The 26000-nt window shown below is 41.3% G+C and overlaps 1 protein-coding gene and 1 long non-coding RNA gene across 24 annotated transcripts in view; one reads left to right on the plus strand and one right to left on the minus strand.

Annotated features, from left to right (window-relative positions):
• Window positions 1-26000, plus strand: part of ESRRG (estrogen related receptor gamma) — a 471650-nt gene that overhangs the window by 75206 nt on the left and 370444 nt on the right. The window contains exons 1-2 of one of the 23 annotated variants that reach the window (XM_083605307.1): window positions 13036-13110; window positions 25280-25340. The exons of 19 other annotated variants lie outside the window; for them this stretch is intronic. The gene's annotated coding sequence lies outside the window, so the exon portion shown is untranslated. Of the gene's footprint in view, window positions 1-13035; window positions 13111-25279; window positions 25341-26000 lie in introns of those variants that run through there. 3 more of the 23 variants (XM_083605322.1, XM_083605324.1, XM_083605315.1) reach the window with 3 other exon arrangements.
• Window positions 570-12992, minus strand: LOC310758926. The gene is made up of 2 exons (XR_014546103.1): window positions 12933-12992; window positions 570-5744 (listed from the first exon to the last, which is right to left on the minus strand). It is a non-coding gene; the product is annotated as an uncharacterized lncRNA (long non-coding RNA).

The following is a 26000-nucleotide window of genomic DNA, read 5'->3' on the forward strand; positions in this document are numbered from 1 at the left end:
ACAAACAAATCTCTTCCCTTTGTTGTATTCTCATTGAAGTGCAAGGGATGAGTAGATGGAGTTTGTGTTATAACTGCCAACTTTAGTATTTGTTTCCTGAGTTGGGTTTTAGGAGATTCTTGAGGACTTTAAAATTTTATTCTGGTTGCTACTTAAATGAACTTAGGTCTGTTTTGAGCTGCTGCTCAAACACATTATAATTTTTTTGCTGGTAGTTTTTGGTGTTTTAATGTGTTGTGAACCACTTTGGGAAGGGTAGTCCTGAAAGGTGGCAAAATAAACAAGAGGTCAGCCCCTTTCTGCATAAGAAATACTTGGGGGGGGACCATTAAAAATTTATGCCAGCTGCATTAGGATGCTGCTTGCTCCTGTTTTAATATATTAATGTTTTCTATTATTTGTCAGGATATTGTTGTTGTTTATGGTTTTGACTTTAAGTAAACTATTGTTTTTCTTTAATGAAATATCAATAAAATGAATATTTAGGAACTGAACTAAGCATATATGAATATATTAAACTGCCTTGTGCCAAGTAATATGATGGATCCACCCAACTAAAGTAATAAATACAATTTTAATATATTTATTAAAGCATTCTGCTCTATCATGGATATCTAAAACAGCAAGGGAATAAACAGTCATGTTTTGTTGCTGGTAGTAGTTTTTTTGTTCTTCGATTAAAAAAATTATTTCTAGAAAGTCCAAAGCATTATGATATCAGAGTTGAAATTCTGAAGGCAGGCAGCTCACATCTCAGAATTACTACTAGGTTAATCATTGTTGGCTTCTCTCATGTAGTTAAACCTTTTGGAAGGTTCCGTTTCTCTTTCTCACTCTCTCTTTACAGTTAACTGACTGACCTTCTAATTTTAGCATTGAAGAATTATAATTAGAAATATTTCCATAGTTGTTTACAAACACCGCCACTCAGTCACAGTATGTGTCTGCAATTTTAGAAGGACTCTGTTATCACCTCTAGAGTGGGGTGAGAGGGCATTTCAGTTCTTTTCAGCTTATTCAGTTGATGGACACAATGAGTTTACTGGGGTGGGGGAAGGAGAACTACTCCCAAACCCTTTTAAGATAACCTGCATGTGCTGTGAACATTTTACATGTCTAATTTTAAACAAACAAACAAACAAACAAACAAACAAACAAACAAACAAACCATATATTCTTTGGCAATCACTTGTAGCCGAGTAAGATTGTCTTCCATGAACATGGTCTTAACATTGAGTCTGTAAGTGACTGTAGAGGCCAATTCTGGATCCACACATCCTTCCACAGTGTGGGCATAGGTTTCCAGGTCCCTTTCATCCTGAGTTTGAGCGTCTTCAAAGTCCATGATACCTTGGGTAAAGGGTGTTCTCCAATTGGAGTGCTCGCAGGCCAGTGTTTCCCAATTGCTGGTGTTTATACTACATTTTTAAAGATTTGCCTTAGGTGAGTCTTTAAATATCTTTTGTTGACCACCAGCATTACACTTTGCATTTTTAAGTTCAGAATAGAGTAGTTGCTTTGGAAGACGATAATCAGGCATCTGAACAACATGACCAGTCCAACAAAGTTGATGTTGAAGAATCATTGCTTCAACACTGGTGATCTATGCTTCTTCCAGTACACTGGCATTAGTTCGCCTGGGTTCCCAAGTGATGTATAGAATTTTTCGGAGACAACGTTGATGGAATTTTTCAAGGAGTTGGAGGTGGTGTTTATAAGTGGTCCATGTTTCACAAGCATACAGTAAGGTTGGTAGTACAATAGCATTTTGGTTTCCTTGTGAATGTCCCGGTCCTCAAACACTCTGCACTTCAACTGGGAGAAAGCTGCACTCGCAGAGCTCAGGTGATGCCTCCCATGTTGTTTTTGCTGAGTTAGTAGCACCAAAATGATCTCTCTGGGGCACAAGCCTGGGCTCCCCAGGTGAAAACATCCCTACTCTCAGCTTCACTGATGTAGTCCAAAGAAAAGGAAAGCAATACATTTGGTACCAGCTTGGCTGTAGGAGTTGGCAGAAGGAGGTATACAAGAAACCATTCAGCCATCTTAGGGGCTCCACTCTAGATTTGTGTAGGGTTTATTCCTTAGCCTGCCTTCTCCTGAAGATGCCCTTCGAGGCAGTGGGTACAAATTTTTCCTTGGGATTTATTCACAAAGCCTTTAGAATCAGGCTTTTACTTCTGCTAGATGGCTACCTTCCCAGCTGGATGAGCCCCATCTGCCCCTCACTTCCCCTCTACAGCACATGCAGTAACTGTCTTCTTGACCATTAGACCCACTAATGGGGCCTCCTGCTTCCGCCGTGCCACCGGAGCATGATTTCTGTTCTCATCCTGAAGCAAAATTCTTAACCCAAGGTACTATTTCTGGGTTAGCGGAGTCTGTAACCTGAAGCGTATGTAACCCGAGGTACCACTGCATTGGTCTTGTCTGCTCAATCTATCAGAGCCTGTCTTCACATGCAGGGGATGTCCCTAACTCACTGAGGGTTTGAGACTCATCAGGTACCTTCACCTGGTTTAGCCAGCCAGTTGAAGCTGTTTCCTAGGGTGTGCCAGCTGTTGCATGCTGTCACCTTCTAGAAGCCATAGGTGATAGCTAAGTGCAGGATGAGGACCAAAGGTGGACAAACTACCCAAGAAGGAGCATGACTTGTCCCTCACCAGAGGTGCTACCCCTCTCCCAACACCCCGGAGGAGGGGGAGGACTTTAGAAACTTCTACTGAATACAGTAGAAGTTTTTTCCAGAAGCTTTTTTCCAGAAGCAAAATTTTACTTTGGACACTATGGGTTTTGTGCTAGATTTCAGTGGCATTACTTTGGAGGGCATAGTGTAGTAATAGATCAAATGACTCAGATTTGGTTTCTGGGATCTCAGTTAAAATGGGATCCAAATAAGAGGAACTGTAAATCAGCCAGGGTTGTAATATGCAATGATTTCCCCCTTCTTTCTTCAGTTTCTGAACTTTTTCCATCTGGGAAGGCCTTGCTTAGATTAGGGCAAACATATATATCTGTGGAGCTATTTTTTATGGGTTTGCAAGGCTTGGTATAATGTAGGAGGACCTACAAATTATCTTAACAAAGATTTTTAGAAATAGCTAAGGTGCGAAGATATTAATTAAAATTAATGGGCATGTCTTCAGGTGAAAGAGCACATACCTGATTGCTTTGTGCTTACTTCGGCATTTGTAATATCATTTGAAATATATTTTATGCAATCCCAAAAAGTTATTGGAATGCTTGAGACAAAGTACATGCTATAAATGTTTCTTCATATGCTTGAGTCCAGAAAGGCAATGTACATACCTACAGGTGAGAGTGGTGAGAGCAAAGAGTGGTTATTAAGTGTCTTCTTAAGCTGACCTTTTTTGTTTATAGATGTACATCCCATTCACCATGAATGCCAAGTCAAACATGAATATTGGTAAAGTAGCAAGCTCCCTTGTCAGATATACAGAAAACTATTCTTACTTCTTTTGAGCAGTTTGGCTTTTTTTCAACAGATGGGATGTTTTTACAGCAGAGCTAAAGTGAAGAGTAAACACCACTATATGTTGCAAGTAGCAATAGCTGAAAAAAGAATGTCCATTATTAGCTACTTAAAGTGTTATGGGCACCTGAAACAGACATTTATTTTTCCTCTTAAAATTGTGTAACTTCATAATTAATACAGCATAAATGCATTAATTTCAAGAGATGACATGTCAGAAAGAGCAAGGGTAACCACTCATTTTCTCTGTTAAATTACATGCTTGCGTAACCACAGTGGATGAATGAAGTACAAAATCGGGTTGCCTTTAAGCAGTATCACCTCATTGACCTCTGATAAACCAGATAGTTAGAACACAGATTTTCCATTTTGTGCAGAAAGTCAGTCAAAGCTTGTCCATTATTTTAAGTCTCCTTCAAGACTATAACCTGGGGGGAATTTCTTTAGTGCATGTGCGGATTATTTTCACCTTACAGGGCTGAAAAACGTTTGAGAATTTGATCATGAGCTAAATGCCATGTTTAATGAACAGGAAAACCACCTTCAAGAAAATGCATCATAGATCAAATTGGCCTAAATTTGTACAATAGCCACTTTTGTTATTAAATGTGCCAGCACCTTGTTTCTAATTTTGTCAGTTCATATATTTTTACCAAAGCCAAATGTTGTACTTGGACACAGAGAACCATTGAGAAAATTAAACTGACACAAAGCCCAGTCATAGTTTTAAAATTACATAATGCATTTTGCAATATTCAGTATTAGAAATTTCACTTTATGACAAGTGGCAGTACCTGTTATGTAGGTAAACTGGTTGCTCTAGAGCTGGCTGCTGTCTTTTCCTTTCACCTGAGCCACCTGATGTGATTCAGCAAAGAGTGATTGCTTGACATGGTCTCAGTTTTTCTCCCCTGGTAAGTTATTTGAATCTTTATTTCTGAACATTAATTTTCCAAGCAGTGAATTGAAATAAGGACATTTTTCATGGAACAGTTTTAAAAGGGAACTAATAATCATTTTTTTCTTATTATTTTATGCCCTGTGATTTTTCACCACCCCCACCAGCTGGTTAATCATGCAAAAGCTGAACACTTCATTAGCCGGAACATGTTTGCCCATGGGCATTTCTTTAGTAAATTAGTTCTTTCTATTTATGCAGGTAAGTCATAGCCAAAAGTCTTTAAGGTACCAAATGAATTAATTCCTTTCACTGAGTTATCAAGAGAATGCAACTTTAACTACGAGTACCAGTGGTTTGATATTACTTTTAAATTATGAAAGACGAATCATTTCCAGGAATGTGAGAAATAAAATTGCCTTTTGGGATGCCTACACTTGGTAGTACTTTCACAAGGTTTCTTTCTGCTAAGAAAACATTTTTAAAAGCGTGTTGTGTGTTTGTATTTGTGTATTCTGCTGGTCCCTGGTTAGCCCTTTGTTCCATAACTAGCTGAGTTTTAACCATTAATTAAAACATGTGGTTTATAGATGCTTAGCTCATTTGAATCTGATATTGTAGTTTGAAAAACAGAGTAATCTTGGGATGAACTTAGCTTTCAAGCAAATGGCAATGCAGAGCCTTCTATATACCACAGAGTTTCCTGTAATCAATGTTGTTGTGCAAATACCTAGAACTGAAATAGTATGAAAAGTACTTCTAATATAACTCTTCAAAGCTTGCAATGCAACGGTTGCTTGCAAAACATTTTCCAGAAGGGCAGCTATATTAATATGTTGCAGCAAAACCAGCCAAGAGTCATGCAGCCCCTTAAGCATAACATGCTTTCATGGGTTATTTATTATTTATTTATAATCCACACTTTCATTTAAAAAATATCAAGGTTGGTACACAGTGCTATTTTTCTAGAAAAAGAAGTGCCGGAACTCACCATGAACGCCTCCCTTGTTCTCTTATAATGGCAATGGTGCCCACCTGAGAGGTGCTGTAACTGAGTTTCAGCGAGTTCTGACTGAACAAAAGCCCTGGTGGTACACGACAGATTAGAATAACATCAGCAAAACACATAATTAAAAACATCAACACATACTGATTATTTTAAAAGATGAAATTCATATTTTAAAAGCTTGGCCAAAAATATAGTTAAGAGCCCTCTTCCTCATATGCATTAACTCATATCCACAGTTAGTGTGTGTCTCCCTGTGTGTATGTATATGCATCCATGTACTGGCGGCAACCATTTTAGGCATGTCCAAATGTTGCTCGATTGCCGACGGATGGGTCCTTTCGGATCTGAAAGAGCAAAGAACAGGGGAGGAATGAGGAGCGCTTACTTTTCATGCTGGACTAAGTTTTGATTATGCCACCATCAACCTCTTCCCTAAAAGCAGACATATATTGAGAAATTTGGTTTGGTTGTGAAATGAAGCACATGGGCAGACCTGTTTCATTTAGATCAGGACTAGTTGTGAGAATGTACAACACAATAGTTACACATTTCCAGAAATGCTTTTTAAGGTTTACCAAGAGGCTAGTACTCCTGACATCACAAAATAGTTCAGAAATGCACAGTGGTTCATATGTATGCAATTTAAATGAATCCCATGTGAAAATAATTCTCTGAGTTTGGGGGTCCATTTACAACTGAGGGCTACATTAGATGTTTCACAGTAGATGCATCAATGATCTACTCAATTTAATTAAAAAATAAAACAAAAATCAGCTATAAGAGGCTTGAATGGAATGTTACTGAAGAGGCTGCTTAACCCACTCTCCTCCTGCTTGATCCAGCAAGCTACATTTCTCCTCATAGGGGAAAAGAAATGGAGTCCACACATCTTTTTGGCGGTGGGGGCAGCCATTGTGGGCCACTGAGATCTAGTGCCAAGGGCCTTCTGGCAGTTCCCTCATTGCGAGAAGTGAGGTTACAGGGAACCAGACAGAGGGCCTTCTCGGTAGTGGCCCCCGCCCTGTGGAACGTCCTCCCTTCAGATGAGAAGGAAATAAGTAGCTATCTTCTCTTTAAAAGACATCTGAAGGCAGCCCTGTTTAGGGAAGTTTTTAATATTTAATGCTGTATTGTTTTTAACACTTGATTGGAAGCCGCCCAGAGTGGTTGGGGAAACTCAGCCAGATGGGTGGTGTGATGGGATATTGAGCTGCTTGTGCGCAAAGTTACTAATCCCTCAGTGTTTGGCTAAGTCCACAAACCACTGTCTGTAACGGAGCCCCATAGACATGGCTCCGTCAGTCGCTGGCAGAATCCGACAGTGGGCGTTTACGGAATTTCTTCCAGCATAAAAGCTCCTTAACGGAAACACGTCTTCTGGACTCTCTACGTGACAATTTCCGGCGAGGAGTGGGTGTCCCTATAGGAGGTCTTGAAACCTCCTCGCTGTTCTCGCTGGAATTGTCTCTGAGTCCTCCTTCCGACTCACTATCCCTTGGAACTGCCTCTCTCCCCCTGCTGGTTCCATCATCAGCTGACAAGTCTCTGCCAGGCTCTGTGAGTCTCTTCCTCTCCAGTTCTCCCGATGGCAGTTCCCTGACATCCACCTCCCCTCCAGGGCCCCCTTCACCCCCTCCTTTCCCCTCCTCTGCGGGAGGCGAGGGAGCAAAACCCCTGAAAGAACTTCCCTCATCTTCCGAAGTCTCGAACATTTTCCTCCACCGGTTGCTGTTTCGGGTTTCTAAGTACTCATCCTCATCGGAATCTACTCCTTCTTCCAACTCAGACCCCGTGAATCCTTCCAATTCCTCCTCCTCGTCGGTGGTGCCAAAGTACTCCCTCCGGAACCTCGCTACTGACTGAGGTTTCCTGGGGAACCTTTGATGGAACGCTTCAATCAAGACCTCGTCATTGACTTCCTCTGCCGTCACCCAGGTGTTTTCTGACTCCGGTTCCCCTTCCCACGCCACCAAATACTCCACCTGATGACCCTTCCACCTGGAGTCGAGGATTTTCGCCACATGGTTGCTGCTTTCCCTCTCTTCTAAGACTGGTCCCCGTGGGAAAACCCCTTCATTTTCCCCCCTATACGGTGACAGCAATGACCTGTGGAATACTGGGTGCAGTTTCATGTGGTTCGGTAACCGGAGTCTGAAAGCCACTGGGTTAACCTGTTGAATGACCTCAAATGGTCCCAATCTTTTGGGTCTCAATTTCTTACAACCCCCCTTGAACGGCAATCCTTGGGTTGACAGCCACACCTGATCCCCCACCCTTATGGTTTCACCTTCCCTTCTGTTCTTGTCTGCCTGCTTCTTATATTGTTCCTTGGCCCTTTCTAAGTTGAGTTGGAGTTGACGATGGATCGCTTCCATTTCTTCTACAAACTGTTCGGCGGCTGGGACGCTCCATCTCTCCCCTCCTCCCCCTGGAAATGCCCTGGGGTGGCACCCATAATTAGCCAAAAAGGGGCTCATCCCGGTGGACACATTCTCCGCATTATTGTAGGCAAATTCCGCCAGCGCCAACTTTTCCACCCAATCGTTCTCTCTGTCATTGACATAACACCTCAGGTATTGTTGGAGGATACCGTTTGCTCTTTCCGCCTGCCCGTTGGTTTCTGGGTGCCGGGCAGTCGAAAAATTGACCTCCACGTGCAGTAAGCTCATGAGCTTCCTCCAGAACCTGGACGTGAATTGTTTGCCCCGGTCTGAGATCAACCTCAAGGGGGCGCCATGCAGTCTAAAAATATGTTCTACAAACAATTTAGCTGTCTCTTCCGCCGTGACTGCATGTGAGCACGCTACAAAGTGGCCCATCTTAGTTAACAGGTCTACTACGACCAGTATGGCGGTTTTCCCCTTGGATTTCGGCAGATCAGTCATAAAATCTATCGATACCGCCTCCCATGGCCTTTCTGGTGTGGGCAACGGTTCTAATAACCCCGCCGGCGCCCGCCTTTCTCCCTTGGCTCGCTGGCATTGGTCACACCCTCTTACATACTCCCTTACATCTTCCCTCACCCTGGGCCACCAAAATTCCCTGGTAACCAACCACATGGTTTTGTGTTGCCCAAAATGCCCTGCTGTGGGGCTGTCGTGCAGCTGTTTGAGTACTCTCCCTCTCAATTCCCCTTCGGGTATATATAGTGCCCCTTTGTAATACAATGCCCCGTTTCTTTCTTCAAAACCTCCGGAGTTTTCTCCCTCCCTCCTTAGACCTCGGAGCTTATTCTGGGCGTATTCATCATTCTGCGTCTCCTCTACCAGTTCCCTTTGCCCCACCAACGCCGCCCCACACACCCAGCGGTCCTCTGGGATGATATGTCTTTCTTCGGGTGCTCCCTCCCCCTCCAAATACTCTGGTTTGCGTGAGAGAGCGTCCGCCCTGACGTTTTCTGGGCCTGGCACATAGCAAATTTCAAAATAAAATTTGGAGAACTCCTGTGCCCATCTCACTTGCCGTTGGTTGAGCACTCGTGCCGTTCTCCAGTACTCTAAATTCTTGTGGTCTGTGCATACTTGCACCTTGTGTTGTGCCCCAATTAGTAAGTGTCTCCATTTCCGGAACGCTTTGTGAATGGCGAGTAGTTCTCGGTCATATACCGTGTAGTTCCTCTCGGATTTGTTTAACTTCCGCGAGAAGAAGGCACACGGTCTCCACTCCGACTTATCCTTCTCCGGCTGAAGAAGCACCGCCCCCACCGCCCGGTCTGATGCGTCAGTCTCCACTCTCATGGGTTTTTGTAAATCCACATGCAGGAGCTGTTCTTCCGAAGCGAAGGCCCTTTTCAATTCTTCGAATGCTTGCTCCGCTTCCGCCGTCCAAACAAACTTCTTCTTGCTGCTGAGACAGTCCGTGATGGGAGCCGTTAAGTGGGCAAAGTTCTTGATGAACTTCCGATAAAAGTTCCCAAACCCTAAGAATCTTTGCACATCCTTTTTCGTTTTTGGTGTCTTCCATTCCAGTACCGCTTGGACCTTGCCTGGATCCATGGCTAATCCCTTGTCTGACAAGCGGTACCCCAGGAATTCCACCTCCTTGGTGTGAAACTGACACTTCTCTAATTTCACCCACAGTTGGTTTGCTTGCAGTCGGCTCAACATTTCTCTGACGTCCTTTACATGCTGCTCCTCATTCTCTGAATAGACTAATACGTCATCTAGGAAGGCCACACAATTCTTGTAGAGCAGAGGTCCCAGGACGTGGTTCATGAACGATTGAAAACATGCTGAGCCTGCTTGTAATCCAAAAGGCATAACGACATATTCGAAAGCCCCTAGAGGGGTGAACATTGTTGTCTTCCATTCATCCCCCTCCCTTATCCGTATCAGGTTGTATGCCCCCCTCAGGTCCAGTTTAGTAAAAATCTTTCCCTTCCTCACCCTGGTCAAAATGTCATCAATCCTGGGCATAGGGAAAGCCACTGGTTCCGACACGGCATTTAGGGTCCGGTAGTCCACGACCAATCTCGGCTTATCCGTGTTTTTTTTGTCCACAAAAAACACTGGGCTGCCCCCCACCGCTCTGGACTCTCTGATGAATCCTCTCTTCAGGTTTTTGTCAATAAACTCCCTCAACTCCTGCATTTCCCTGTCTGACATGGCATACAGCTTGCCCACAGGGAGCTGGGCTCCAGGGACTAGATTGATCTGGCAGTCAAAGGGTCTATGCGGTGGTAGTTTGTCTGCTTCCCTTTCGCTGAAGACCTGGCTCAGGTCAGCGTATTGTTTGGGAACCTTTCTTTTGTCCGTTACTTCTGTTCCTGCTAGAAAGGCTCTTGCCCCTTCTGGAGCCTTGCCCTCTTTGCAATGTTCTAGGCAATGTGCTGACCCAAAGGAGACCACTCTCTGATGCCAACCCACTAGCGGATCATGCAACGCTAGCCAGCTCATCCCCAAAATAATGGGAGCCCCTCCCAAGGTGGCCACATTGAACGCTATTCTTTCGGTGTGCCTGGCTACCCTCATTACCATTGGGACGGTCTGTAAGCTGACTTCTCCTCCCAACAGCTCTCTCCCATCGATCGTGGTCACCTGCAAGGGGTTGCTTAAAGGGATAGTCTGTATCTGGTGTTCTGCTGCAAATTCCTTGCTCATAAAATTACAGGAGCTGCCTGAGTCCAATAGCGCCCTTATCTTTAAGGGATGTCCGTTTGGCAGCTCTAGCAACACCTCTATCACTAGGGCTGGTCTCGAAGGTTCAGGCGTGGGCACTTTTACTGCTCCTTCGCCTGACTGCTGTGCCCTGATGGTGGCAGTCAGGCGCTGGCTTTTACTTGGTCCTGCCCTTCCTCCTCCTTCCCCCCAACAGCTCCTGCCATCCCTTGCCATTCCTTTCTTTGTGGACAGACCCTGGCAAAATGACCTGGCTGCTGGCAGAGATAACATTTCTTGGGGCTCTTCCCCTCCTTCTTCCGCCCTTCACTGGGATTTGAAACTGCCCGCGCGCGCGCTGTTCCAACTTCCATCGGCTCTGCGGGCGGGAAAGTTGGCTCCGGAATCTCTGGAATGCGGAAATCCCTCCAACGCTCCCCTTTCCCTTCCCGCTTCTCCAAGGCTCTAGCCTCCTGGCGTGCTCCAATGGTCAGCGCTGATTTGATCAGCTGGTCCATAGACTCCGCCCTGGGCGCCCGGGAAAGTTCATCTTTCACAGCCGAAGAAAGTCCCTCTTCAAAAAGCATTTGAATGGGTTCCGCTGACAGATCCCACCCCAATTTGTGTATCAGCATAGTAAACTCAGTCCAGTACTCACGGACAGATCGGCTCCCCTGTTTACAAGCCATCAACTGTCTGCGCACCACTCCCTGTTCAATCTCGCTGGAAAACATCAGGTCCATGGCGCGAAAAAACTTCCGTGCGTCTTTCAAGACTTCATCATGCCTTGCCATCAGGGGTCTAACCCAGTCTCTAGCCCCTCCTTCGAGATGGCTAACCACAAACCCCACTCGCGATTCCTCGTCGGGAAAGTCATCAAACTGCAGATTAAGAGCATACTGCATCTCTGTCCTAAAGGCTTGATAGTTCCTGGGATCCCCCCCAAACTTCTGCACCAATCCTGGCATCTTTCTTCCTTGTGGGAGGGCCTTTGCCCTTTCTGCATCCTGAGCCCTCCTCTCATCGAGCCTCGCCGTTTGCAGCGCTAGCTGGACCTCCAACACCCGGTACCTTTCTTCCAGGCTCGGACTGGCTCCAGCTCCTCCTGCAGCTCCGGTTCCGGCTGGGTCGCTCATGATGCTTTCTCTGCACAAGCTGCTTTCAGGGACTGTCGGATTGCTGTGATGGGATATTGAGCTGCTTGTGCGCAAAGTTACTAATCCCTCAGTGTTTGGCTAAGTCCACAAACCACTGTCTGTAACGGAGCCCCATAGACATGGCTCCGTCAGTCGCTGGCAGAATCCGACAGTGGGCGTTTACGGAATTTCTTCCAGCATAAAAGCTCCTTAACGGAAACACGTCTTCTGGACTCTCTACGTGACAATTTCCGGCGAGGAGTGGGTGTCCCTATAGGAGGTCTTGAAACCTCCTCGCTGTTCTCGCTGGAATTGTCTCTGAGTCCTCCTTCCGACTCACTATCCCTTGGAACTGCCTCTCTCCCCCTGCTGGTTCCCTCATCAGCTGACAAGTCTCTGCCAGCCTCTGTGAGTCTCTTCCTCTCCAGTTCTCCCGATGGCAGTTCCCTGACAGGTGGGGTATAAATAATAAATTATTATTATTATATAACAATGTTTGATAAACAAACTGCAGGATGGGAAGAGGATTAAGTTACATTCCTGCTACTTTTCTGTTCTTATTGGTATCCTTTGAGGCTGTTTTCCACTAATATCATCCCGTCGATTCCTTCAGATCTGCTGGAGAGATTCTCCTCCATTGTCCACCTGTGGTTGAAGCACAGTTCATTTTACCTTGGTAGATTTGCTTTGTGAAATGTCTGTCAGTTCATTTCTGAGCTCAATTTAAGATGTTCCATCTAGTGTTTAAAGCCCTAAATTATGCTTCCTTGCATATTTTCATTACACATGTTTTCTTGTATACTGAAGACCTCTTTATATTTTTAGGACCAATCATATTATTTTGATTGTAATTTGTTTGAAACTGTCTTTAATGATATATTTTGAATTGTTGTGACCTTCTTTGGACTTTATGCTGAGAGGTGCGCAATAATTTGTAGTAGTGGTGGTAGTTGTGATATAAATCTTTTAAATAAATAAAATTTAACAAATTCATCCCTTTTTTGCTATGGAATTTTTAAGGCCCATGTGTGTGTGTGTGCGCACACACACACACACACATTAAATCAGCTACACAATTGACGTGCTGAATTGAAAATCTTAATGTGATGAGCCCTTATCTCAGTAAGTTATATTTGCTTTTATCTGAACTTGCAGATTTCCTTAATTAATTTGTTGTTAGTCAACCTGAGAGGTGCAGACACATTAGAATGGTGGGGAATAAATTTATGAATAAAAAAATGAAAGACCAAAACACCCACCCACACGCAACACTGAAAGCAAAACCTGGTTTGTAACTTACAGCCAGCCAGTTGAATATTGCTGTGGAGAGCAGGAACCTGGAACCTGTGCACTGTCAAATATTGTTGGACTCTAGTTCCCATAAGCTCCAGTCAGCATGGCCAGCTGCCAGGAATTATGGGTGTTGTAGTCTAAGAACAGTTTCCCTATCGCTGGTGTCCTATTGAAAATGTATTTTTGTAAGTAGTACTTTTATGTTGATAGAATTTCTATATGAAGCCATAGTGTCGATCTTTTAACTCAGTAAGATGTTAATAACTTTTTTTAAAATAAAAGGTAGGTATTTGAGAAATAATTGAGCTCAAGCTGAGCTTAGTAACAGACGAGTTAAGAATGTAGGCCTCGGGTCTGTGGGTGGTAGCCGTTTATGTGGCATGATAATTATTTGGCAGGTGGCACACTTACTTTTTATAGAAAGATATTATTTCTAGTTTAATACTGTGGCTTCAAATCTCCCCTTGAAGGGTCTTGTTTGGAGTACCAGGGTCCACTGCATTAGACTTATATGGCCTTAAAAGGGGATTAGACAAATTCACTGAGGATCAGAGGCAGTAGGCCTCTGAATTCCATTTGCTGGGGATCATATTGCAGTCATGTCCTACTCATGGGCTTCCCATAGGCATCTGGTTAGCCATTGTGAGAACAGAATGCTGGTCTTTGGTTTGAAATATCAAGGCCTTTCTTATGTTACAGTATTAGGGGGTTTTTTTTGTTTGTTTAGAAAACAACAACAAGAACAATTAAACAATTAAGTGTTTGGTTAGAGATGAGTGAAACCCATCCATCTGGATTCTGAATATGCTTGTTCTTTCCCCATCTTTTCAGAGAACCATGTCTGAAATAACTCTGAATACTTAATTTAAGCAGTTTTGAGTAGGGGAGGGGTACACACAAAGGAAAGGGATGTACCACTGACCTGCATTAGCTACTAAAAGTCTTAACCAACAGGGAAATTGCCAACACAAAGATCCTTGGGAATTGTGATTGGCTGGGAAGCCCTGGCTTGCTAGAATTTCCGGGGTCTTTGTGCTGAGATCATTTTGGTAAGGTCTAATTTGTGCCCCATGACTAGCTGTCCTTCATATGCATATACAGTGGTACCTCAAGTTAAGTACTTAATTCGTTCCGGAGGTCCGTACTTAACCTGAAACTGTTCTTAACCTGAAGCACCACTTTAGCTAATGGGGCTTCCCGCCGCTGCCGCGCCGTCAGAGCAAAAGTTCTGTTCTCATCCTGAAGCAAAGTTCTTAACCCAAGGTACTATTTCTGGGTTAGCAGAGTCTGTAACCTGAAGTGTATGTAACCTGAAGCGTATGTAACCCGAGGTACCACTGAATTTGAACTGGGGTGGGGAAGTTTTTGAAGCCAAATTCAATGGGAATTTGGGCTTGTCTCATAAACAAATTAAGTATCTCCAAACCTGGTGATCCTGTACAATTCTCTCTAGTTTTCATAATGATGAACACTGAATTGCTCCCATTTCTGATGCTTGATAAATTTTAGCAGCATTGCTAATGAAATAAAAGTTTTCAAATTTCAAGAGTGATGCATATATCTGATTTGTTTGTTGATGCCTTGCACTGGTCTTCAGTTGTATCTCCTGTCTGTATCCTTAACATGGTTATTTTGAATGTTTGAAATAATTATAACAATATCTATATAACTGATGAGACTGGGATACGTAATCCTATGCACATGGGAGTAATTTTCATGGAATTATCTATAATCTGCTTCTCAATAAAGATCCATAAAACTGGTTGTTAATCTGCCTTTTTGAGGTAAGTCTTTTGCTCAGTTTTTATTTCTTAAAAAAAGGTCTAGTCATTTATCTATTTGATCTTACTAAGGCAGGTGAGCGAGGTCGTCCCCTTTTGACAGAGCAATTTTATTTATTTTTTGTCCAGCCACAGGAAAACATTTTTGCATGAAAATATTTGTATTAAGCAAGTCATCCATACTGCACCGTAGGCTGTTTGAGTATAACAGTATGTTACAGTCTGCAAAGTTAATGCAGTTAATATTCAACTGAACTTTTGGGGGGTTGCTAATCCCTCAGGCAGGCTTAGCAGAAAGGGCAAACATATTTATAGCACTTTGAATCAGACTGCAGCAACTGAACAACAGTATGTGTTATACCATCAAATGTACAATTTCAGCAAAGCTGAATGCAAAGTAAGCTTTTAATAGTACCTAAATTGCTGAGGTATCCCCTCTCCATCAGAAAGAGTTGCAGATTCATTTGACAAGTTAGTTAAAATGGATCTATCCAAAAGGTCTTGAACTGCCTTCTTTGTTTCTGGTGATAAAGCTTTTTCCTTCTTTACTTTTTCCTTCCTTTCTTTTTTCTTTTTGGTAAATTGCAGGGTTCATGGGCTTCTTAATTAGGAGCTAACTATATGTTAAATCTCTACTACTTTTATTAGCCCCTAATAGTATTTCACTGGTTTTGTAATGATTTTTAGCAGGGCTTAGATGAAAATGAACTTTTAAAATTTGGTGGGTATGTAGCTGAAAGAAAACCATGGGGAAATAATGGTTACCAACAGTAGACCATGAGGGGATTTTTTTTTTTTTTTTTGTGGTTGGTGGAGTTCAGTACAGGTCAATGCTCTCCACGCGTGGTCACATGAGGTAGGTTTTCTTTAGTACCTCAGCAGAACACCAGAGGGTATGATGCCCATTGAGACAGGAAGGTAGAGAAGAGAACATTTGTGGGAATTAATTTCATCTCACATTTATGTTAGTAGCAAAGTATCCCTTGATTGGGGTGGAGGAGTAAAATCCATTTAAAGTCATAAAACACTATCTCTGCTAACAAAAGCAATTTTGTTTCCATAAATATTTTTGCTTTTGTATTTTCCTTCAACTACAAAGATGTTGCAGTCCCTACCATTCGGCAAAATGAGACAGCTGCCTCAGGCAGCAGATAAAGGGGAGCACAATTGTGGAGAACATACTGTAATTGTGTGTGCAACATGGCATGTCCTTCACCCACTAAAAGACTGGCGCCCTCAGGGGTGGTGGAGAATGCTTGGCCCATTCTTGAGAAGGGTCCCTTAGAGACTCTCCCCTGCTTCTTTTAATATTGTCTTCACCGCTGACAGGGATCTTTTTGGCAAGGTAGCTTAAAAGGATGCTGACTTGTCATCAACACTGAACTAAGATGATGAATCAAAAGCATTTATTTATTATTAAATTTGGGCCTGTCCATAAAAAGCAAGTCTAGAGTGAGAGACTTGGGTGATACTTGCTGTTTCCAGGATCTCTTTTCATTGTGAGACTTTTGTGGGTGAGCTGAAAGTTTGTTTGGACCCTGAGTGAGAACCTGGAGGCTGAGAGGGATGGTGTGTCAGAAAAGAAATGAACTCATAATGATTTAAATATTAGTAACTTTGTATTAGTGTAGCTGTATTTTTGTAATGTTTTGTTTAAGCTGTCTGTTGTTGCTTCAGTTTTTTGTACATCACTTAGAGATATTATAAATATATTAAGCAGTATAGAAATTAAATAATCATCAGAATTTATATCTTGCATTTCCTGCTAAAGGAGCCCAGGGCAGCAAACACATAAAGGTTATAATGATTAAAACACCTAAAAACCATTCCCATATAGATGCAGAATGATAGTGAAGCTAGCCTAGAGACCAGCTGCTACTCACTCACTCATTCCTTCATATATATAAGGATGCAGCTCCCCACTTTTCCCCTGCAACAATCCTATAGGATAGGTTAGGTTGAGTCACCTCAAGGTCATCCAGTAAATTTCATGGCTGAATTGAGATTTGAATCAGAATCCCTCCTGCTCCTAAAGTGATTGGTCTCTTCCCACTGGCTCTTCATAGAAGTATGTCTATTATCAGCTATGGGTGGCTACTATGGCGACTATGTAATACCTCCATTGTTGGAGGCAGTATGCCTTTGCATACCAGTTGTTGGAAATCACAAATCACATTGTAAAGCCCGAAGAGTGATGTTTCATTCATGTCCTGCTTGTGGGCTTCCTGTGATTGGCCACTATGAGAACAGGATCTAAGACTAGATCCACTTAATCCAGCAGGGCTTTTTAAATGGTGACATCAGAGGGAGAGGTGAGACATTCATTGCAGCATTCTTTGTCAACATAAAAAGGGCCATCAACTATTTTGGCTCTTCTGTTAAACTGAAAATAGTGCGTTAAACTGTCTGCCACCTTGGGTGCATTGGAAAAAGGCAGTATATACATGTGATAAATCATAATAGAGTGGATGTTGGCATTTAAGATATACCTGGAATCTAGTAATGCAGCCCATAGAACACACAACATGCATCTCAACCAACCAAATGCTTTTGTCATCTGTTTGTAGTAGCCTACTAAGGGGTTAGATGAACTTTGTGCTTTTGTTGCTTGGTGGGATCACAAATAACATGTGTTGTCAAGAATCTGGGAGCTACAATATATGGATCTTGGCTGTATTTGGCATGGTTGGCTGCAAGTTGTGTAAACCTGGAATGAAACCTGCTGCTTGCAAACAGATACATTCTCCTAACATTGTAAGCCTTAATTTTTATTACGTGTCTTGTAAACCCCTGCTTTCTAACCTTGGCAAGTAGTTCATCTACTGATATTTTTAAATCAGTTGTAATTAATATTATTATTTAAAAACTATTTTCCAAATAAGAACATATATATTCATGACGGGTATATTATGCTAACAATGATAGAAAAGATCACATCAGTAAATTGTAAAAATTACTTTGAACAAAACATCTGGTTGAATATTACCTTAAAATGTAAAGTTTCAATACTGTTATTTATAAACAAACACCATCTTTTGATACATTTTTAACAGCATGGCTCTCTTTACACCTTTTGTAATATGAACTCCTTTCACAGATGGCATCTTTGCTACATTCCAAAGTAGTAACCATATTTCTATACTGAGACAATTATGGATCACCATCTGTGTCCAGTGGGGTTTGCTCCCAGGTAAATGTATGTAGGATTGCACCCTGGTGTATTCTTCTTCTTAATATGCCATTGTTGTTTTCAGTAGGCACTCTTGGGTGCATTGGGTACAATATACAGTAATAAGCAAGCTGGATGCATAGTCTGCATGCTGTTTTTTCAGAAATAAGACAATGGCACTTTCTCCCACGTAAGAGAGTTGTACACTTGCAGCCTTAACCTTATATAAACCTCTTAGAGGTTTTATAATTAAACTGTATACAAATTCTACTAAATAAATAATAAATAAATCTCTTTCTTTATTAGGCTGGTGTTGGTTCTACCCACTATGCTTTTAAGCTTTCAGTGTACTGTGGAACAGAATGAAAAACAACAACTGCAGATTTGGTTAGGGCTCTTGATGTTAATTTGGTTTGCTGTATCCATATGCATACAAGCATGTGAATCTTTCCGGAAGTGATTTGTTTAAAGTTTAAAGTTCTCAGGAAAGCTGTAGATCGTTAATTAATACAGGACATGATAAAACAGGCATCCAGCCTGTCTGTTTTTTGTGGAATGTTTTTGGCAGGGTTCAAACCAACATGAAAATTCGCCATCATCATAAAATTTAGGACAGCTGGGATGCTTTGCAGTGAGGACTTTTGGCTCCACAGTTCAAATAATCACAATAGCAGCTCAATTTAGCCCTTGGCTGGGTAGGTTTGGCAGGGCACAATGAAAAATAATTATTTCATGGCCTGCTTATTTGTCCCTTAAAAAAAAAACTTCCTGACCTAGTCAGGCTTATGTAAATACACTGCCACATGTAGGGATGCAGAACATTGCAGCATTCCCCCGTTTGGAAAACTTTTCTTTTATCTTTAGACTATTTTTAGAAGTATCTGTTGGACATACAAATATGGACCGACAGTGTCAGAAATCGAACCCCCGGGATCTTCTTGGCATTGGCTTTTCTATCTCTAAGCCAGCATCTTCCTTTTTAAAACATGCTTGTTTAGTATGCATAGTATTGTTACTAGGGCAGCACAGGGAGTGACATTATAAATAAGTCCATTTCTTTGCAGTTTTGTATTTACTCTGTCTAGGGGGACAACAGGCTTTTAAAAACATTTGTTGCATTTTGTCTTCATTTGTATGGCTAGGGTAGCCAGATACAAAGGAGAACAGGACTGCCATGCCTGATTAATTGGACAGAAGAGGTTGGTAATTTTTTTGGTGAGACGCACTCTGTCGTGCAGGATGACCAAACTCTTGAAATTTTCTCTTCTGTCCCAGGATTGAAGGTTACATATGCCTAGGTCTTCCAGTCCTACCTTGGCATCTGACCACCTTACTCCTCCTGTTTGATTAACTGTGGTGCTTTAACTTTCTATGTCATTGGCATCTCTTGGCAAAAGGGTGGTGTTATGTACTGAGTTGAATAGGATCCAAACTGCAGCAGTCTGATTGGTCCTAGAACAATAGGATCCAAAAGGCAGCAGTCTGATTGGTCCTAGAACAATAGGATTCAGAATGCAGCAGTCTGATTGGTCCTAGAACAATGCAGCAGTATGATTGGTTGGCAGGAACCAACCAATCATGCTCCAGATAGAAGTGAATCCACAACCTGATTGGCTTACAGTAGAATTCCGGAATTAGCCAATCATGTGCAGCCCATTGTGTAAATAATGTATATAAAGCAGATACCTTGAGGGGACTTTCATTCATTCCTCCTCACCACTATGAGCTGAATAAAGAGCATGAAATCACTTTGCGACTCTGAGTATATTTCAGGTACGAACGAGAGTCTAAAGGCATGTGTTGTGGGTCTGAAGCTGGTCAGTGCTTCAACAGGATTGTTTTTTTTCTGAGAGTTTCTTGAGAGTTAACTGTTTTGAACCTCTTGCAGGAAGAGAAGGAAGAAGGTAAGATTATATAAATAAAGTGAATAATGTGTAGTCTTCAAACCACCTTAAAGAGGCATCTTAAAAGTGCAGAAGAGTGATACAATAAAAGCAATATATTTGTTTTAGGGTGAAAATGGAGAGTAAAGAGGGAAAACAAAATTACAAAACCTGCACCAATTTCTATTATTTGCCTTTCTCTTTGATTTTAAATGAATGTTAGCTAACATTCTGCCTTCTACCCTAGAACAAGCACACACACAGGCAAATAGACACAAGACTACATGATTTCCTACATCACCTTCCCCAGCCTAATACTGGCTGGAGCTGATGGGAAAACATTTGGAGAACAGCACTTTGGGAAAGGTTGTCCTAAATATACACTCATGTAGGGGGAGGTGACCTCTCTGTTCTTCTCTTTTTCATTTGGACTGCCCAACCAGAAATCAAATACTTCTTATGATCATGACAATCTTCCTTTCAGTGAATGTTACTTTTTCTCAAAATGTCATTAAAAGGGGGATAAAATCAGCAGTCATGTCATGCATCGGGATGGATTCCTAAATGTAAATGAGAATCTTGCAGTAATTTATTTACATTTGTTTTCAGCACAACAAATGAGACATCACGTAGCTCCATAATTTCCCATGACCGAGTCACCAGCATGCAATGTGTAATTTACTATGATTTAAGATGCTTATCGGCAGGTTCTTGAAGCAGTACCTGGTGACTTTTTTTTTATAATACTTTCTCGTGACTGCCTTCACTCACTTCATCCTACATATATCCCCATCTGGTTTATTTCTAAGCTGAAACAAAATTAGAATCTTTTGTTTTTACTTGCCTTTCTGAGTTGGAACTAAGACAACCTAATAAGACAGGCTTTTCATGAAAGTTCTGGAATTTGCACAGATTTTGAGGCCTTTCATGTCACCTCCTTTATCTGAAGTTCAGTTGGTAAAGAAGGAAAGCGCCTTTTCCACCCCTCTTCTGTGTTTGCTGTTTTCATTGCTTATATTTTGAAATATTATAGTCTTTCATGATACTGTAGGCCACTTTTACTGGATACTTAGGCTACAAAAGTGAATGTACATATTAAACTAAACAAACATTTACCCATCTTAACCACAGTGTTGTTTTTGAAGGCTGAACTGGTGGTGTAGTGTGAGGGCATATGCACCTATGCAGGAGTTGATTCACCTTTTTCATTCATGAATTAAGTTACCACTAGTGCTGAAGTGTTCATGCCACTACCTTCTGTGGTGCCACAAAATGTCTCAGTAAATATCCCTTCAGACATACACAATGCACAAGAGATTGATTGCACTTCCTGCTTTGGCCTTTGCGTCCCCAGTCCTACGCTGATACCACCCTTAAATATGCCTACATTTTATTGGATGCCAGGAGTGGACACCCTCCCTTCCATTCTGAACAGAGGAGAGATGCAAAGGCCTATCTGTGAGCAAGTACAGCAGTGGCTGATGTAGGCGTCTTTTTTCCGTTGATGTGGGACACGTGGTGGGAAGTGCATGTGCCCACACCATTTGTGTTCCTGTTTCTTGCTCTGCTCTTTTATATGAGCCGTTTTTTATTATGCCATGTGCCCCATGACAGCCATTCCAATAATAGGCCATCCTCTTAGGCTGTGCTTTTTTTTTCTTAAAAAAGAAAAGAAAAGAAAGGTGCCGGTACTCACCATGAAGTTGTTACACTAAGTGCCACACTTTTTAACAACAACAAAAAGAGGTGCCGGTAGTGCGTACCCTTGAATACCCCCTGAAAAAAAGCACTGCTCTTAGGACTTAATTATTGCATAAGAAGCTATTTGTGACAGTGCAGGCCTATGGCATTTCTACTCCTTGTTCAGGATGTATTTTTCAGACCCCTGAAACACTTCCTGAGTAATTCCAAAGTTGGTTAGTGGCCTCTCCTGCACTTAAATTGATGCAGGGCATGCTACCCAGGTCAAAATGGCTGATGCCAACACCATTGTATTCTGTTTTTCCCTTCTGATAGTGAGTTTCCCTTCCCAATCTAGACTTTTAAGGTTTTATTCCCAATAGTTTGACAGGTATGTGCTCATTCCACACCACAAGGATGTGACTTGATTCAGCATTGGCAAACTCATTTTAAGTGCGGTAATCATGGCTCCTGGACAGAAAAGTTATTTGAGCTACAGCTGCACAGCTACCACTCTCCCAGCACAAGAATATTTGTAAAATCATGCTGGAATTACATATTATAAATTGTACATAAATGCTCACTTTTTGATTTTATGGAATACTGTGTACACCTGTACCTTGAAATAAAATCATCACCAAAAATTTATATTATCTTTGCATTTTTGCTGAATATAAAGCATAAACTGTAGATAATGCTCAAATCATTTTAGTTCAGATTCTGAGCAATTGGTTTGGGGCTCCAAGCCTTTGCTCAGCATTATGCAGGCATCAATCCTTTTTATGCTAAGGGCCAGTATATCTTCAGATTATTTACAGAGCTGCAGATAAATTGCAGAATCTCCAAGACAAAAGATTGCTGTAAGCAAATTATTTGTCCAGTGTTCTTTTAGAATATACTCATATTGTATTCTACATGTTTTGAATAAGATTTTAAAACAGCTGTATACATTTTTGTCTGGCTTTGAGAGGAAAGTCTCCTTTTTTGGCAAATAGTGGGCTTCCTTCCTAGGGGAAAAATACCTTACAGTGTCAAGATCCCTAGTATTTGGGGATGTTTTCTACTAATTGAACCTAATACTTGCACTTTGAAATCTGATTCAGGAAATGTTAACAGGCAACTGTCAAGGATAGACTATTCTGGGACAGGCTGTGCTTGCTTATTACTTAATTTTGTACTGCACTAAGCATCTATTCATTTGCACAGTCTTATTCTCAACGGGAACACACTGATTCCCCCCCCCCCCGTTTCAATTTTCTTTTCAAAAATAGGTTTCTAGTGGATGTGTGAGTCCCATATATTTCCCCAAAAATCATTATTCATATTTTTAAGTTGTTAGCAACATTTGCTTCTACTATCTGCTACTTTAGCAACTCTCTTTCTTCTTCAGAGCTTATTTCTCTTTCCTGAGTGTGATTCATGTACTGTATTCATGATGTGAACATGATGATGTCATGATTATTGGTGAACTACTGACATTACAAAGGGAAAATGAAACCCATTCAGATTGCGGTCAGGTCTTCATAAGTGACTCCATAGACTAGTGTGGGCAACCTTTGGCCCTTCAGATGTTGCTGAACTGTAACTCTCATCTGTCCCAACCAGCATGGCCAGTGGCCATGGGTGATGGAAATTTTAGCTCAGCAACTTTTGGAGGGCCAAAGGTTCCCCATACCAGATCTATGGGATATAGAAATCTAGAACATAAGTAATTGGTAGTGAACATGGTGATGTCGCTGAGTTCAAATTTAAGACTATTGAAGGAAATGTTTACGTGTATTTTTTGTTTGTTTGGTCACTCTACAAAGAATGAGAACAATTAAGTTGTAGTGGTAGCCACCAACTTGGATGGTTTTAACATAGGATCAAACAAATTAATGGAGGATAAGACTATCTTCTACCACCTCAGATAGAAGCAGTATGCCTCTAAATACCAGCTGCTGGGAATCAGAAGTGGGAAGCATGCTGTTACACTCATGTCTACCTTTGAGGCTTCCCGTTGCATCTGGTTGGCTACTGTAGGAACAGCATAATGGACTAGATTGGAGAGCCAGTGTGGTGTAGTGGTTAAGAGCGGTAGACTCGTAATCTGGTGAACTGGGTTCGCGTCTCCGCTCCTCCACATGCAGCTGCTGGGTGACCTTGGGCTAGTCACACTTCTTTGAAGTCTCTCAGCCCCACTCACCCCACAGAGTGTTTGTTGTGGGGGAGGAAGGGAAAGGAGAATGTTAGCCGCTTTGAGACTCCTTAAAGGGAGTGAAAGGCGGGATATCAAATCCAAACTCTTCTTCTTCTTCTTCTTCTTAGATGGGCTTTTGGTCTGATCAAGTAGGGCTCTTCTTAAATTGTTGGTGGTACTATTGAGGTTCAGATGTATATGAAAAAGGCTCAATTTAAGTAACCTGCTTTAGAACTGTGGTCAAAATGATTGATTTGGTCATATTATATTGAGTAATATAGAATGTTTTTGTATAGTATGTGTTTAATATTTACATAACATTTGTATATTTATAGCTTGATCAATTTAGTCTTTAGATCTTTGTATTTTGAATTTGTAATCAAATTGTTTAATAATTAGAATGGTAAAATAAAAATGCTGATAGAGGGAGAGTGCCTTTTGACACTGAAAATAATAAACTCACCTCATCCATTTGGCTCAGTCTTAATTTAGAATTCTAAGGTGAGTGCTGATTGGGCAATTTTTTAAAAATAAGCATAACATCTGTATCTTTTCTCTTTTGCTTTTCTTTATTTATTCAAAAGTAAACTCCATCCAATTTGATGAAACTTGCTTCTAAGTAACTATGCAAGACTGGAGTAGACCAGGGCTAGTGGTCCCATGCTTTTTCAATGATGCCAGAGGGATGAAACCCACTTTTTGGAAAATATTGAACCCTGTCTTTTTATACAGGCAGAATCAGAAGTACAGTGTGAATTGTGTGGCTTAACCAGTACTCTTTGGCTTATTATCCATTGAACACATCTGTGCTTGACTATAGGAGCTAGTGCCCTACTTGGCATCTTTCTTGAGCTTGAGTATCTGATGTTTTAATCTTGATTGTTTTGCGTTTTGGAGTCAAAGAAGGAAGCTGCACCAAACTGAATGCTGACACTATGGATATAGTATTAGTTCTGCAAATTCATATCTATTGTATTTTATGCCAGTTTAACTGTCATTGCTTTCCCAAAGATTCCTGGGAAATGCAGTTTTGAGAGTCTGCTTCAAATTCTTTGCTGGCAATCCCTAGGCTCTTTCATTGGACTACAGGGGTTCTCTGGGGACAGATAATGTGTATTAACCCAGTTTTAAGTTTGTACTCAAACTCTCCGTTTTGAAAACATTAAGTTCCATTTTGCATATCACTCAGCTGCTTGTCTCCTTAATTCCAATCAACATCTCACTTATTGCTAGAGTCAACACTCCAGTGGTAACAAAAAATAAAACCTTTCATCATCTATTGATTTGCCGTCTTGAAAAAAATGACAATAGGCTATTTTTGTCCAATTTCTCAATAACTAGAGCCATTTATTGGTTTTTCAGTTTTACTATATTGCACAAGAATGTATTTTACTTCATTTTCTGAAAACTGCAGTATCAAGATGCAATGTTTTGTAGTTTTTGCAAGCAAATTCAGAAATTGTATAGTCCAACTGAGAGCTATAAAGATACCTGCCATATTTGTAATAGTATCTTAATTCAAATTTAACTGCAGAGGGCAATCGGGCATTTGTTAACCTAGTAGACTGCTGAAAAATATCTTTAGACAAACTTGGTTTTTTAAAGTTATATTGTTTCGTAAGTCATGGAAACATGAACATTGTGTTTGTGATTTTGTCACAGGAATCCAGTGTGAGCTTGAGAAATAACTACAGCTTCAGCTAGGTGAGATTTGTACCTAAAGGTGCATATCCTTTTCTGTGATTTACACTTTCTAACATTCTAAACTACGGTACATTTTATGAGTTATGAATCTTGCTAGTTTAAATATTTTTTTTTAAAAAACCCCCCACACAACAGGATTCCTGGTTCACATATAACACAAAACAAGATTTTAGCCACACAGGAGTAGAGGTGACCATGCAAAAGAGGGAGCTTTGGGCTTCCTAAGGCTCACCCTTTTAGTGTTAAACTATGGCACCAAGACTTTTGTGTTTGTAAAACAAAGGAATGGGGTAAAAATTGGCGTTTCTTGAGTTTTATGTGGTTTCAATCCAAAAAACTGAACTGAACTGTGACATCAGGATGATCGTCCAGTAAGTTAATTTATCCCTTTCCGTGTAAATACAATGTAATTCTAAGTTGGAAAGGAAAAATAATTCTTTATACAGCAGGATATAGATGATAGTACTAGCAAATGGAAAATTTGACATTCAGCTACAAGAAAAACAAGGAAGACCCAATAGAAAGAAACTCAAAATTGAATGTAGCATAAAGGGAAAAGAGAGTCATATATGTAACTAATACCATGCTATTTATTGAAATCTCACCAGTGACCTTTACAGCAGCAGTGCTTCAATGTATAGTTATGCAGAAAAGGAAAGTGATGGCTATTATAAAGGGA

This window comes from Podarcis filfolensis (assembly GCF_964270895.1).
Source record: "Podarcis filfolensis genome assembly, chromosome: 3".
Taxonomy (NCBI): domain Eukaryota; kingdom Metazoa; phylum Chordata; class Lepidosauria; order Squamata; family Lacertidae; genus Podarcis; species Podarcis filfolensis.